This window comes from Sinohyriopsis cumingii, chromosome 17 (assembly GCF_028554795.1).
Source record: "Sinohyriopsis cumingii isolate HCF-2022 chromosome 17, ASM2855479v2, whole genome shotgun sequence".
NCBI classification, from domain to species: Eukaryota; Metazoa; Mollusca; class Bivalvia; order Unionida; family Unionidae; genus Sinohyriopsis; species Sinohyriopsis cumingii.
Genome location: NC_142977.1, coordinates 25,294,454 through 25,312,297, shown reverse-complemented (window position 1 = coordinate 25,312,297; position 17,844 = coordinate 25,294,454).

The window sequence follows — 17,844 nt, the reverse complement described above, 5'->3', positions numbered from 1 at the left end:
AAAAATATTCAGATTTTCAAAATCGGAATGATATGTTTGGAACTGTATACTTCAACACTACATATTACAGCATACGTCATCGACTTCCATCTTGGATTCTTCGTCGGGACTCGAACTTGGAATCATTAGAACATTGTATTATTACGACTACTAAAATTGTATTCGTGGATTATTCTTGGATTATTTTTGGATTTTATTCTTAAGACCCGTAAGTTCATTTTTTTCGTCATTTTTGCAGAACTTTTTAAGGTAAATAAATTAGTGTATGTTTTTCAAAGTATGTTGTTTACACTATTTCTTGTGTTAATGTGCAGCAGCAAACGAAGAACTCGTGGAGTTTGGTGTGCAATGCTGAGCCTACACTTTTCCATATATCTGGTGCGATACCATATTTTCATGCAGACTTTCCAGTCTTTATTTGTTCTATGGCTTTTATAGTCTCTTGCAGTTTGGGTGCCTCATCGAGGTCCATCTTTGGTGGCTGTTGTGGGATACGATCAATAGCTGCTTCCGGGACTGTACGACTAGGGTTGAAGAGGGCTTGGAAGTGCTCTGACCAGCGGTTGAGGATAGAGTCCCTGTCAGTGAGTAGCTCATAGCGATCTAATCTCCGTAGTGGGCTCTGTCTTTGGAAGGAAGGACCATACACTGCTTTCAACGCTCATAGAGCCCCTTGTAGTCACCAGTGTCAGAGCACAGCGGGGTTCTTTCTGCGAGCTTTGTTCACTTTGTATGTCTCCGAGTGTGCACGGGAGGGAGCTGCATATAAGTCGGAAGGCTGCTTTCTTCGGTGGACAGTTTCGTTGAGCTCGGTGGGGTTGGTACGCTGATCTTTTTTTGGCAAGCAGCTCTTGGCTTTCTTGGTTGTTTTAATCAAACCAGTCTTTGTTTTCCTTAGTGGTGAATCCATGGATTTCTTCTGAGGTTTGCAGAATCGCAGCCTTGTTATGATTCCACATCTTTTCTGGAGGTAGATCTGGCGGACAATTAGGTTTTTTAACTCTAGACTGCATGCTCTCTTCAAATTCTGCCTTGAGGTCTGAACGCAAAAGTTTCTTGATCTTGAGCTTCCTAATCGGGGTACCTCCTTGTTGTCTGGGCTTAGAATTGAAGTGGAAGTCGAACTTGCATCGGACAAGTCGATGATCTGTGTGGTACTATGCACGGAGCGTCACTCTGGTATGAAGGACGTCTTTTAAGTCCTTCAGGCATATTATGATGTAATATATTATGTGTCAGTGTTCTGATGTAGGATGCATCCAGGTCATATTCAGACTGTCTTTCTGCTGGAATATGATGTTAGTGATGGTAAGCTGTAATTCTGCGCAAACTTTAAGAAGCAGGCGCCCATTGTCAGTGCAGCTACGCACGCTATGTTTCCGATGAATAGCCTTCCAGGCTTCTGAGTCTCTGGGATTGAAATCTCAAAGGATGGCTATTTTGTCGCTCTCTGAGACGCTCTTTAGAGGTCAGCATAGTCTTTATCCTTTTCAGAAGGATCTGCCTGGATTGTTGAAGCATATACACTTTAGAGTGTGGCGTGTTGTTGGTTCCCTAAAGGGAGACGCATGCACATGATCCGGTCGGTGTGACCAGTGGGAATGTTTTTTTAAGTTGGTGGCGATTGAGTCTTTGACCATGAAGCCGATTCCTGACAATCGTTTTTCAGTCTTTGGTTTTCCTGACCAGTAGAGGGTGTATCCAGCGCCGAGTTCTCTCAGACTTCCCTCCACTGAAAGGCCGACTTCACTAAGCTCAGTAATGTCAACCACCAAGGCGAGAGAGTTCGTGTGCGATTAAGACAGAGCGTAGTTTTGGTCTGTCTAGCATTGTTCTGATATTCCAACAAGCCAGTTTCAGTCTTTCCTCAAGATGTGAGGCAGGTGGGGCAGGCCATGCTTTTGTCTCTTATGCTTCGACCGCGTTGGAAGATTCCCGTTGACTGTGGTAGGCCAACTGGGTGAGGGGTAATGAGACGAGCTTTTGGTTAGGCCACCTCTTCTAGGCCCCTCTCCATGCGGAGCAAGCAGTGCTGTCCATAGCAAAGGCAGCTTGGTCACTCAGGCTGCTGCTGGGTGATGGTTTCATCTCCGGATCAACCCCAGTCGGCAAAAGACCTGAGTCGTGTGCATGTATGATTGGGACTGCGGCCTTCAGTGACATCTTTCACCTGCCGTTTTCTGCTCTTTCCCATATATGCAGGGCTTGATAGACTCGAACGTAAACAGTAGACAGTAGTTCCTCCATGCTTGCGCAATGGAGCTTATATATAGAGTGTAGTCTGCGGCAACTGGCCCCACCCTTTAAACCTCTGGTTCATCTGCCATTGCCCCGCAGTTCAGGAAGGTGACAGTGAGGTCCACAGGCCGTAGGTTTTATATCGGGGTTTCCATCTCCTAGGCAGATGACCATCCATGGCTGAAGAGATCTGCCTTCCCTGTTATATCGAACCATAGCTGGTCATCCACAGCCGCGATCCACTAATACATATGGTGAGCTCTGATCCCGAACACTTGGCCGTTGATCTGTAGAGACCTTCCGCCCTAGATCGTTACTTCCCGGTAGAAATTCATACGCCTAGTGATGCAGTGTTAACATCACCCCCACCCAACCCAACGTTGTTTGGCCCGCCAGCTGATGTGGTGTATAGGGAATGCCGGGAATAAATTCTTCTTGGAGTTAAACGTGAAAGATTTGGGAGATGGATGAGGACCAATGCGTCCGTCCACTCAGAGAATGCAGCTGCAAGACAACAAAGGTACTACCTCTATCCAGAGCCCTCTATACCCCAAACCAAGGAAACGAACAAAAGTGTTAAATATTAAGGAATAATACAGCCGTTTATATTCCGGTTAGATTACTAATTAAAGCAGTAACTTAAACTAAGTGGGGGCAAGAAATATAGAAAATGAACAATGCATATTCGAATGATGACGAGCATATATATATATATATATATATATATATATATATATATATATATATATATATATATATATATATATATAAACAATACTTTGTATGAATTATAGAACATATATATGCATATTCTATACAACACTGGGAACGTTTCAAAAAAGAAATAAAGAAGTACAAATACAGCAAAGTAAATAAATAAAATGGGAGGGGATTGCGAAAATATGTAGGGCAAGACATAACATCATCCATATAGAAATATATGACAAAGAAATTGAAGACCAAATGAAAGATATTGAAAAATACACATCACAAGTGGCACAAATAATGGGATGGAAATTCAACGATGTTTACGCAGAAGCAATGGGAATTTACAGAAAACTCGAAGCAAAATGGGAATGAGATAAGAAAATAGACAAGGTAAAAATGGATATAATCTTATACAGTAAAAGGAGGAAATAATGGCAAAAATACATACTTATTATAAAGAGATAACTGTATCCCCTTACTAGCGCCAGGTGTCACTAGCTTTATTTGTTGTGAGGGCTTTTAGGTAATGTGATTCTGTGAGTATTCTCGGAGAAACATAATTTGCTTATAAATTTGCTTCTCCTTCAAACATATTCCCCAATCAAATGACGTTAGGACAATGGGTAATAGGAGCAATTACTGAGATATGATCTACATTAAAACAAAGGTCCTAAATTTGGTTCCAGGGGAAAACCAATTCATGTATATGGAGGTAGACAACAAGGATGATGAAAATCTAATACCAAAATAGAATGAAAACCCATTACCCGCACCGGAAGCGGAAATTGAGTTAGAGACACAGCCATATATAACAGAAAGAGCATTTCCTTGGTTTTGAAAATAAACCCAAACGAACAAACCAGGGAGAAAAAAAAGGAAGAAACAAATCCTAAAACTAGTAAAGTTAGTAGATAAATCAAGTGCGTCATATTACGTACCAACAATAAATTTCATAGAAGATTTAATATAGTATATACAAGAAAAATCGACATAAATGTATAGTAAAGGGAGAATTTATTTATTTAAATGCACGGAAGCTGGCAAAAAGGCGAGTCCTTCTCCTTAAGCAGGAGAGAAGAAGAAAAAAAAGTGTGTATGGGGGGGGGGGGCTATTAAGAAGTGAGATCGATATACCACACTCCTTATGATTGATGCCGTAAAACGGGATGATGAGACCCCTCCAGTGGCTCATTCCTCTACCCCGCTAAACAATACTAAAATATTTATCAAGCGAGCTCGCAGTGACTCACAGTAGTTAATCACATAGGTGCACAAAGGAAATGGTTTGAGCCTATCCATTTAAGGAGTAAATGAAGGTGTGACGTCAAACCTGTATTACGTCCGTAAAGGTAGGCACAACACAAAAGAACATTACAAACCAAAAACAAAAGGGAAACGCAGACACATTGCTAACAAATGCGAGCAGTCAAACTCAGATGCCCAAAATGAAAACAAACAAAACAATACATCATTTTCTTTTCTTCTATGTTGCTTTTTGTGTATTATTTTCCATGTCGTTTCACTTGTAAGCTATCATAATGCTATACATATGCATAGGATAAAGACGCATGGGATAGAAGGGGGTCTCTGGGATGGAAACACATGGGTTGATCACATTCATTAGGGGAGTGGTAGCCAAAGGCTGTCCATCTATCGCTTTTATCATAAAAATTCCAGCTCGGTTTATTTTTATTTTAGGTGCCTCTATAGGAATAACAATTTAAAGACAGCTACAAAGTATTTCATACTTCAAGACAGTCCATACAAATACATGGGTACAGCAATGCACAACATTATATCACCTATTATACACAGCACACACTGGACGTACACGATCACTGGTAAAGATCACTTATTAAATAAGTAAGGCGAGAAAACCAACCAGAAGGCCAGTATCTAAAAGAAGCATGTGCAATCCTGTTTCTAGACACATAACGTTCTACATTAGGTTAGAGAAAACGAATATGTAATAGGTTAGAGACAAAGAACCCTTTTAAAATAACGAATACATTTTTATACAAATTCTTTTTGATTTGTTTGCGAATAGACGCAAAAGCAGACTAGGATGGAATACGAAGAGATAGAAAATCCTTTAAAGCCATCATAATCACAGTGGGTCAATTGAAAGTTCTCCATCTTAAAATGGATGGAGAGTGGAGAGGGGTCGTAATTTGCTTGATAATGAGCCCATGTGAATAGGGGTAGGTGATTTCAAAATGCATGTTCTAATACAGTAAAATAGATTTTGAAATAGTTGGTTCTCAACCTCGGAGTTGGAGCTCAGGAGTGGTTGTTTTTTTGTACGAGTACGTCCCAGTATTTGACCTTTCAATTAGGCCAGAAGGGTTGTTTAAAGACTTTTCCTTTAAAATAAGGAATAGGCTCTTTTTGTAAGTCGCTCCAGACATGGAAACAAAGCATTAATAGTTTATCAGTGATATTTGTTGAGAAAAGTTAAGCTGAAGTGAATAATAAGTTAGAGATTTTTGCAAGAATTATTGATAAGTAATGTTTTGACATACATGGTACGTAGGTGATCAATATGTGCATTCAAGCTGAGGTGTTGATCAATGTAGATACCAGGAAAATATTGTCTTTTTTTAATAATAGATGGATAACGGGCACCTGTTTCAAATAGAAACAAAATGGCATAGTATTGCCCTTAAAGAAAACTCTGTTATTACTTGCATTAATTACATTTCGATATTTAGCAGTGGATAAGATATGCAGGATTTATATCAAAGAAAATGAATCTTGAATGGATTTTGAATCGATTATGTGTGAAGAATTGATTCACCACTTGTAAAAATGTAGATTTCTTTTGCATGCTCTTTTTTTGATTAAAATATATGTTATTAAATGTAGTTTTGTGCAGTTCGGTACATACAAACATGCAGACTGGGAGGAATGCGGACTCGAATTAAACGTTTAAATCCTTACTATTATCATAGTGCGAAGGTAGAATTTCGTCTTTGAACTCTGCTTCCTGAAAAATAGCAGCATGTTGTAAAATTGTACGGAAATGGAAAGGCCCATCGAGATAGCTTCACCGTGCATTGCGCAAAAGAAAATCCATTTTACACTGCATGCACAAGGAGTTGTATAACCTATCATAAGCCAGCTGCATTTGTTTTTTATTTTAATGGTTATATATATATATATATATATATATATATATATATATATATATATATATATATACACAATGATTCAATATAAATATATACTTGTCTTAATTATAATATGGATGAATTAAAAGAGATTCAGATTCAGATAAAGCCTTTTAAATATAAATTTAATCTTGACAGAATACCCCCTGACTTACCGATGCAAGCTCTGGTTGATCCGACAAATAAAAGTTTGATTATTACTATTGATGACGCCAAGAACGCATTTAGTAAAATTGGTGCATCTCATGTGTGGTCGACGTTTAAAATCATACGCAACACCGATGGTGTGGATGATGTTATTAATACTGCAATGAAAGACAAACAATCAGGAACGATTATTAATTATCTGGACAATCAAAGATAACTTTTCAGATGGAATGTTATTGTATTAGCAGAAACAATGATACTTGGATTATCGGTGACAAACGTGACCCTGTCCTTTATAATGAAAAAAATGCCGTATTAAGTAAAAATTCCAAACCAGGAATGCTCATTGGTATTGACAAACCGTATTATGAAGAGAGTATCCTGCAACCGTGGTTATTTATGGAATTTATCCGATAAATGATAAACCAGCATTACCAGCCATTAACCGATGAAATTTTCAAAAATAAAGTGTGTAGCCGAACGAGTAACGGAACATTTCTTAAACGCGATACATAGAAATAGCTTAGCGGACGAAAGATTTAAAATAATAAACGAGTGGGGAAAAGTAGTTAAAGATACCGTAGCATATTTCAGAGACGTCGCTGAATTAGGAAAGAAATTAGAATTCCCAATAACAGTAAGAACAATAACCAGAGATATTTATACGAATCGAAGTATAAATGGAAAAGAGCTTCGATTGAAATTACTGATCATAATGCGCATGCGTGGAGTAATGGAGTAATAATATTTCCACGAAATGGAACTTTTAAAGTTTACTAAGGAGATATATGTGAATTTATTATCGAAATAAGTAAGAACAATTCTGTATCCGTGTCGTTATTTCAATGTTCAGATAATGGAAATTATGATAGTTTGTACCGCATAAATCTAGATATTTATTGTACAGGATATATCCATGAAGAAGTGGAAAATCTTGCGTGAAAATGTACCCATGACTATGCTTTACTGGTTTCTCTGTTGCTGCTCACTTTGCTAGAGTAAACAATTCGTGGAAGCCAACACGATTGGATTTTCTTGAAGAAATACAACGCAGTTTTGTCGAATACGGACATGGTGGATTATGGAATAATAAATACGATTATAGAGATGTTATTTCGGTTGATATGGTTGCATGCTATCCAGGAAGATTTCTTGGAGTGGGAGAGTGTTCTGCATATTTTAAAGATTTGGACATCCATCACACAAGATGACCAGTGTATCGATATACGGAACATTACCGGATTTGACCTAACTGGATTTGTTTGTATTGAGTCATTCAAGTTTGCCACAAATCTAAATCCTCCTTGTTATATCTGGTTTTGCAAACATTTGTCAGAAACAAATGTGGGCACCAATAGGTTAATTACGGTATATGCTTGACGTAAAAGACTTTTTTTGATAACAGTAAGTAAAGCAATTATATCGTATCGTCCGCAGAAAGTAGTTTGGTTACCACAACAAAAGAAATATTCTGATGTTGAAAATCCTGATATATGTCTGATTTTGAAAACAAATACGCAATAGATCTTGGCAGCAAAATAATCGGTAAATTCACGCATGGAGGATCATATGATCATAAACGACATTGCACAAGATTGATTACAGACGATGCTGAACTAGATTCTGTAATTACTGATACATACGCTTATCAGTCTATGTAATGTTAACTTATCGGACGGAACTAGATTAGGTACAATTGTGAGTCTTATTGATGGTGAGTCACCGGAGTTTACACATTTAATATCTTCAATGTTCGCGTACGTTTTGATAAATCTATTATCAATGAGTTTCTGAGTTCACTGTCAAAGTCGCTACGGATTCATTTTATATCAACAAGAATACAAGATTGCCAGAACAACTACATATCGTATGGGCACTTATGCAGCATGGGGTGAATGGAGAATAAAGCCTGTTGCCGTAATATAGTATGTGCGTTGCAGTAAGGATTAAATAATAATTGATATATACATTGCAAATTTATCACCTTTATACATAGTTTGAAAAGATTTGATTACAGTAAATAATTGATAAAGACTTAGTGTAATCTTTGAATTCGCTTATTAGCCATGTCCATTTGCAATCTGCACTGACCCTGCATCTGTCACTGTATAGTACATCAGTAGATCTGGGTCACTGCAGTATGTTAGGATTAGTTAGTGTAAGAAACAAACTGTAGATCCAGATCTGCCAGTGCATTATGTGATGGCATAAAATGGTCTATTTGTTTGCAGTTGGAGTTGATTTATATCCGAGTATATACAGTAGATGGAATTGACATGCAGTGCTTGTGACTTATATCCAAGTATATACTGTAGATGAAATTGACATGCAGTACTTGTGAATGATATCCGAATATACACAGTAGATGATATTGACATGCATTATTTGTGACTGCAAACTTTCTACATTGGATGTATGTTTATACAGTACTCATTACTATACAAGCTAGTAGTGATTGGTTCGATTCACTAAAATTGCCCATATTCCTGTAGCTGATTGTCATATATTCTAGCAAAATGTACATTTCTTCGGTAAACCAAAAGAGAAAGTATAAAACAATATCAATCTGTATGATTGACAAGTGTCCATTATGTCATTGTGTTGATGGATAACTGATGTTTGGGAGCTTTTTTCTTTAATTATTCATATCAAAGTGCTGGTGGTATTATGAATTGCGGTCACTTTAACAGATGCAGTAAAATGTAGAATTTGATGAGGATAATGAGTCCTGTTTATATATTTTTTTTGAAATTGTAGAAACATCTGGATTAATGGTAATTGTAGATTGAACTGTATACGTTTCAGTAGTCGATATCATATTTTGCATACATTTTGCATATATTATAAGTAGAAGCAATACAAATGTTTTTAATATACTTTCATTAAATACTAAGCGATATTTTGGTTGTGCTTCACATTTATCAGAAATCAACTCAGACTATAAATCTGAGATTTACTCTGTCTACGTTTACTGTAAAGGGTAGTTGACACCTGTGAATAATTTAGACTGGAGAATATATTCAGTTTTATTAAGCGTTGTATCTATAGTCAGTCTAATATTATTAAAGGATTACATAAATATCATGGACACAACCAAAAAGTGAAAGAAAAAAGCATAAACAATTCCAAAAACAGGCTTTTTATACCGTATTTGTAAGAGAACATCTATTTATTTTTGTCAACAACTTGTGAACAAATTCTTCTGCAAGGGAAAAGGAAAACAATAGTGTAATCAATGATTATCATCTTGTCTCTGAAATAACCTCATTATTTGCATGTCATTGCATTCTTCCCAGCTCTATAAATATTTAAGGATCTTCTTGTATTTGCAGGATCGAGATGTGCAAGAGGGTGCAGATATTCTGATGGTTAAACCAGGCATGGCTTACCTTGACATTATCAGAACCATGAAAACAAATGTAATTCACATATTATGAGATGATAGTTAGCTTTGCTTCCTAATTAATGTTAAACATGAAGTAGAGATTTTAGAGCAATATTTTGTGATGTGACGCCCTTAGTAATGATCATTTCTGCAGCTGTCTGTCAGTCTTTTCACACTTGTAACCGGCATAGCTAAGTGATACTTCCGTGTAATTTGTATGTCGTCGGGAAGAAGAGTTTGCAGTTACCTGTAGTTGTGCCATTTCATTTTTTTAAATTATTTTATTTTTGCCCAGTATTTATGGACTTATTGCCCTTTACTTCATCAATGTTTCATCTCCAATACAGCAGATCCTTGCACAAGTCGGGAACTATTTAGCATATGTTAATGCAATTTGATATATGCATTAGTTCATAGAGCTAGATATGCTGTTTATGTATTTTATCAAATGTGCTCCATTTGGGATAGAGTTGTGGTCCTTGACAATGTTATATTTGCACATGGCATGTTGCATATAACCAGCATAGCTCAAGAACACTTCAACATATTCAGATACGCTTTGGTATTATCTTTTGTATCTTTTATGAGTTTAGCCTGATTTCAAGGAATTATGGCTCTTCCGTCTAATTTTTATTCCCAGAAGATACATTCAGCAAACTTGGATGGATTTATTATAATATGCAAATATGACATATTATTATTAAATTCATTTATTTTCCTTGCATAGTTTTGCATGATAAAAAGGAAATTATTTTCTGATTTCTTTTCTAGTATCCAAGTCATCCAATGGCTGTGTAACAGTTCTCAGGGAAATATGTCATGTTGTATCATGGTGCAAAGGCTGGATCATTTGATCTGAAGACTGTTTTACTGGAAGTCCTTGCAAGTATTAGAAGAGCTGGTAAGTACCTGTTGCCATGTTAGATGTGGCTCTTTATACTATTGACCATTAGTGGGTTGAATCAATATTCATGAAAATTTGTCCTAATTAGATATCTAGTCAAGATGATGTGTCACTTACCATTGCCACACCCCAGTCTCAGGGTCAAGGTCTTAGCTATGGAAAACTTAATTCTGTATCCTTGTATGGAATATAATTTTTGAACCATTGAACTTTTAAAAATCAAGGTCATTAAGTGTGAAAGAAGAGATGTTTGCTGCAAAACAACATTAGTTCTACATCTCATGGCCATGCTAAACTTTGTGGATCTCCTGAACTTGGAGTAAGGAAGAAGCCTCATGATATATGTATATAAGACATCAAATGTTAAGGTTGCTGGTGAAAATGAAAACGTTTCTGTAAAAATGTTAAGTTTGCAAATCAAAGTCTATGTATGGCTTTTTTATTGGCTAAGAAAGAAACCTATTGATATCCTTATAGATTTTTAAAGAAAAGGTCAAAGGTTAAGGTCACAATGACTATACATTGTTTGGATAACTGTGAAAGGTTAAGGTCATGGTAAGTATGATAAGAACATAATGGTTTCAGTTCAGTTTGAATTAGACAATATATTATTTGGTCATTGTGACCTGTTAGTCAGTCATATCCAGATCAAACCAAGGACCTGCTGGTGCCTACATAGAGGATTATTCAAAATGGGGCAGTTGCATAGTGTATCATTCATGGTATGTTTGTTGAAGTGTGTATGTTTGTGTGTGTGTGTGTACGAGATGCTAATGATATAATGACCATGTGACCTAACTATACTTGCTTTGCCCCTTGCTCTCATCTAATTGCATTTTTTAATGAAAGTCCTTGTAGTTATTAGAAAATAAAGTTCATAGAAGTTTTAGCTGTTATGAGAAGGGCAGTAGGGACCCTGAGTGATAGACTTCAGTTGTAGAGCATTAACTTTTAAAATTCATTTTTTAGTTGTTAAATGATCTGCAGTCAGGGCTGTTCTATTAAAAATATACACTGGACCCAGGGAAGGCACCTCTAAAGTGGGGTACTCACCCATAAATGCAAATGAAAATTACTTTTTTTCACATAAATCTAATAGTTGTGCATGTTAGTTACCACCAGTTTTGAACACTCTTCATTCTGCATATAATTTGCATTCAATATTGAAACATTTGGCTACTTCATTGTTTTTCAGTTTCATGCTAATTTTACATCCTTGCCATATATACTATGAAGGGTCATGTGGTCTTGTAAATTGTCATTCATATGTCTGTCCATTTTCTACCTTACAAATCGTATTGGTGTTGAAAACGTCCTGGATTGGAATCAAAATAATGAACGGTATGATATCAATTTTCACCTTTACCACAAACATAGGCTGGTGTTTGGACCCACTTTCAATTATTTATTCTGCATCAGGTATTTCTGTTCAGAGACTTATGATGGATTTTATTGCTTTAAAACACCTTTTGTCTGCGGTCAAATTTAAAAACAAAATGCAAGACCAGCTACACTTTGCTTTCTAATGTTACAATATTACCAATTCATGACTTCTGATTGGAGTATGTTGAATCCTTTTTTTCAGTTGTATTATATTGTGGGTTCATCTTTATCATTGGGGTATATTCCTAGTTGCTGTTATTTTTAATTGTTGTTGTGGCAGTTATTATTATTATTATTATTATTATTAGATATAATTATTAGCAATTCTATCCCGCAATTAATCTTAGTATTTTCTTTGTTATTATTATTATTATTATTATTATTATCAGAAGTAGGTATTATTATTAGCCATTCTATCCCACCATTACTCTTATTATTTTCTTTGTTGTAATTATTATTATTATTATTATTATTATTATTATTATTATTATTATCAGAAGTAGATATTATTATTAGCCAATCTATCCCACAATTAGTCTTAGTGTTTTCTTTGTTATGGTTATTATTATTATTATTATCAGAAGTAGATATTATTATTAGCCATTCTATCCCACAATTAATCTTAGTATTTTTGTTGTTGTTATTATTGTTATTATTATTATTATTATTATTAATATTATTATTATTATTATTATTAGTATTGTTGTTGTTGTTGTTGTTGTTGTTATTAATATTATTATTATTTTTCAGGAGCAGATATAATCATTAGCTACTACACACCACAGTTGCTGGACTGGTTACAGCAGTGATCTGACAGTGATGACTGATCCTTGATTAACAGTTGACAAACAAGCGTTTATTGCCCTTTATGTGATAAAGTTATTGTTAAATTCATGTTTATTTTATTAAATATATTTTGATCTTACAGTAGTACTTTTACAGAACTATGTTATGGGATCATTGAATTATATACCTCTAGTTCATGTAATGTTTTTTGAGATTCAGATAATATTGAGTAAAACATGACACAATTTTGAAATAAACGTACCCAAAAGATGACAAGGGCAAGAAAGTAAGATGAAAAGTATTCTGAGGTTTTTAAATGGTGTCTGTAATAATAACAGGTGTTAAGTGATATCGGCAGAAGCATTTTTATAGTCTCACACCATGGTGGTAGGTGGTACCTATTAAACTATTAACTGTTATCTGTTGTGGAACACAGGACAGTTATTAATCTAATCACAATCCTTTGATTATGTTATGTTCCTTTAACCTAATTCCTGATATAGGTGGAAATTTCATTATTTTCAATTTATGACTCCTGAGGTGTGGCTGCAAGGGGAAGGACGGACCCAGAAATGTTTGCTGACTGCACAGGTTAACTCCCTTGTAATGTCAGGCAAGTGTATATGCTTTAAGGGTAAGGCTATGAACAGTTTCCAAGTTCAGGACCTAGTCCCTAGAGGCTGGGAGAGATCCAGGGTGTAATGTTACTTACATAAGTGACTTGTCCTTTTAATGCAGAGTAAGTAATTCAGGAATGAAAATAAATCACAACAATATTAATATATAAGTTTTAACAACTACGTGCCCTGAGCTTTTCCTTCCCCAGTACAGTTTCAATACAGGTGTGAATATACATTCACAAACGGACACGTGTCAACTACCCAGGTGAGCAGTAACTCCCATGATTTATGTCCTATTACATCGGAGAAGTAGTGTGTTGTATCCAGTGTACGATTTTTAATACGTTGTTGTTGTTGTTGTAGGGTTTAACGCCACTTTTCAGCACACGATAGGATATACATGGCGGCCAGTATTAATGGTGGAGGAAGAACCCGGGAAAACCCCGAAAAGAACCATCGACCCATGAGAAGCTACTGGCAAGCTTTCTCACATACCCACATTAACCGAATCAGAGACTCGAACCCACGCAGACAAAGGTGAGATGGCAGTGCGCATTGGACCACTCAGCCACTCGGGGCCCCTGATTTTGAATACGTAAAAAATTGTTGCATATCATTTAAATTGAGTCAATTTTCTTTCTTTTTTTGCAGGTGAAAGTTGTTAGGAATTTGTATTGTAGCATATATATTTTTTAGATCTTTATACCAGTAAAAGTTTATCATAAATGAAATAGCTGCCAACCTGTCTAAACATTACATTTTCAAAAGATTCATGTTGTTAATGAAATTTTGTTTGGAACGTGAAATACATGGATTAAAATGTTGTTTAGTTACCTGGCACAAAATTTTGTACACAAGATACTTAGTCTATTTTCCATATAGAAAATTAGACTGTTATTTTACACAAAATTGTACTATATACAAATGGTTCTTAAAGGTTCATGGTGGTGTTGTAATTTCTAAATATAATTAGTGACAATAGGTCATTTTCAAAGAGCAAGAGATGCCCACAATATAACAATTATTTTTCACTTCAGGTACATGTACCCATTTGATTTTGTTGAACTAACATTTGTGGGAAGCAAAACAGAGTAGTCACTTTCTAGCACTGTTATGTCAGCAAATATGTCGCCGTTTCGGTTAATGTTTTAATTTTGAGTTTTGGCTAAACATGCAGCAGGCCTTGGATTTTTATTTTTTTGTTGAGTCTGTTTTGGTGAAAGCTCGAAATAGCAAATATTTTGTCATTTGTGTTCATCTCTGGCCATTTCTATAACTGTTGGCAACCTAGAATAATATTGATGTTCAGATAGCTCTTAATTTGTTTACTTTCTAGGTAGATAATAGGTGGGCTGGACAAAACTGGTCTCGCGGGGGTGGGTATTTATAAACAATAAATAAATTGAAAAGTTGGAATTTGCCTGCACAAAGTCAATGAAACCCACATTGGCACATGCTTTATCCTTGTTGATTCTGACTTTGTCCAAGTTGCATCTACAGCAACATGTTTTTAGCATTGTTCGCAGAATAAATATGTTGAGAATGGTGTGTTCTTACATAAACAGTATGTGAATTTGATTTAATATTTTATAATTTTGTACTTTTTTTTTTTTGAAAGGGATTTATTGTTGATACCAGGTGATTATTGGACCTCTGATGTCATGGACATGCAGGTTGCATGATTTGTGTAGTCATGTGACTAGCAGTGCAAAGGGCGAGCGTCAGATAAATTTTCATCAGTGCTGTAATTTCATTTAGCCCTGTCAGATTAAAGACATAATGATTTAATGCAGACAAATTCTCAGACCAGTTCTTTTCCTGTCGATTTCATGCAGGTCTGACTCTATATAACTGTGTTTAAGTGTAAGTGGCTATCCTCTACAGCCACCACATGGTGGTAAGTTCCATTTTTTCAATAGGCAATTGATTGTAACCCTACATACTGACCTATATATCCAAATATAAAGAATGGCGTGTGATGGGTCAGGAAACTAAGATTAATAAACCATAAGGAACATCACTAGTACAGTATACCATCTGTAAAGATAAAAACTGCCTTACTTTCGATTAGACATTTGTAAGGGTGTACATAAATGTCCAAATATCAAATATAATGGGGTGTGGGTCAGGGGAAACGTAGAGTAAAACGAAATATGAAACACTTAAACATCAATTCAAGTAATATGTCCGCTGGTCACTGCTGATATGATGCAGTGACCACAGAAGTCAAGGTGAAACCACTGCTTGATTAAGAAACACATGGTCAATGGCTGCGGAAGTGTCTGCTCCACAGCTGTACGACATGCTATTCATGAAACTAAGATCATATTTTAGACTGCTGAACGGTAACTAAAGGGTGACATTCACCGAAACATGACATAGTTATTTTATCAATCAATGAAAATATGACTGTGACTGTTTATGGAGGAACCAATAAGAATGGTCTTTATACGGCTCTTCCCCATTAAAAAGCATATAGTCTATATTCTTGAATTGTGCAGCGTACTGCATATACCGATTTGACAGGAAATATAGCCATTTATATTAGAGATATATAAAAGTATAACTTCTGTAGAAAGTGACCTGGTATAAAGTTCTCTGTAACTTGTGCAAATAATGTAGTTCCTTCACAGAATACTGATGCTATTGCGAAAAATAGAAAAACGTCAAAGCATCCCAACATAAAGACCTATACATTATACACTGCTAATGCCAGTGCATCATCAATCACCGTCGTGGTAATTAAAACAAAATAAACTGCAACAGCGTACAACATAAGACACGGCAGGCAGAATATAATTTAACCAAATTTATCAGCATCATTTTCGCATGAAGGCTTTTTTAATTTATGCAAATAACACCGATCCACTATCAAATATGTTCGCCATTGCTAATAGTTTCAGTTCTTTAAATGGCTAATACAAAAACCCTGAGAATAATTTAAATCAAATATTTTTAGAAAGCATTCTGGCATTAGAATCATTCTATATGGTCTTTGTTGCTAAAAAGTAAGGCAAAATAAAATTTGAATCTCTTTTCCTACCTCTTCTCCCTTCCCAACCCCCTTTCGTTGGTCTGAGTTTATAAATTAGGCATGTCTTTAGCATGTCATACAAGAAGCGACTGAATGGAGCAGCACTTACTTGGCATGAATAGGTCGTCAGAAATAGGCAGAAGAAAACGGGTTCGAATTTTGTAATCTAAAAATGTATGGTGTTCTGATGAAAGTATCGAATTCATGATGACCCAGTACTTTATCCTCTGTTGTACATGACATCTTTTTCAAGGCTCAAATGCCGTTTAGAAACACACTATTTTGAGTCTATTCATTAACATTATCTTCTAATCCTGCATATGGAATAGTTTTGAGGCCTAAATTCCAAGCCATGTGCTCAGAAACCAAATCTCATTCTGGATAAAGACTCAACGTCATTCGTTGAACTTTTAGTATTACTAAAATATATGAACTACATTGAAACCTCCCAAAATCAGATTTTGTCAATTTTTTGGATTCTTTTTCGACATGAAATGCGAAAACCTGTTAGTATCCTAATTGGAACAGTCACATTGACAATATGGGTAATGAAAGGTCTGATGCGGCAACCAAAGGTGACTGCAGTCATTCGTTTCTGAATGGAAGATTAAATATTATGACAGCAAACATGACATACATCAGCATGTATATGATTCTTGGATAAGCATGTGGAATGAAAACTCCACAAGGAAGAAAAGAAGACACCACACCAATCACTGCAGATTGGTATCCCTCATGTAGAGCAAATAGCATATATGTGGTGCTATTGTGCTAAGGCATGGGTGGGCAAACTACGGCCCGCAGGCCGCATGCGGCCCGCCAAGGGCTTTCATGCGGCCCGCCAAGGGTTTTCATGCGGCTTAGGAACAAGTCAACATTCGCACTGACTCTATTTCTGTTACTCTGTTTATCAAATAAATGTGCTTCTTTTGAAGTTTAAGTTTAAGTTTTCAAATATTAACAACATACTAACAATTGAAAATTAATTATGATGTTATTTATAAAAACCTTTTGTTTTTGCTATTTCAAATATTAATTATTTTACTTAATGAACTATGCGGCCCGCGACAAGGTGTAAATTTGTGTATGCGGCACTTGCACTGGAAAGTTTGCCCACCTCTGTGCTAAGGCATATCGGTTATACATAACTGCCTCAAATACAAAGCATATCGGATACACATACCTGTCTCAAACACAAGGCATATCAGATACGCATAACTGCCTCAAAAGCACAAGGCATATCGGATATATATACCTGCCTGAAGCCCAAGGCATGTAAGATGTACATTCCTGCCTCAAGCATATCTCCTGAAGGGTGAATCTCGACCAGAGAGTTTCCCATTGGTGGAACATTCTTATCGAGTGTGAGACGTTACTACATTTGAATTCAGAGAAGTATCTGTATGATTATGTATCTCCAAAAATATTTGGACTTTTCTTGAGATATGGCGGTTAATATAAATTAAATT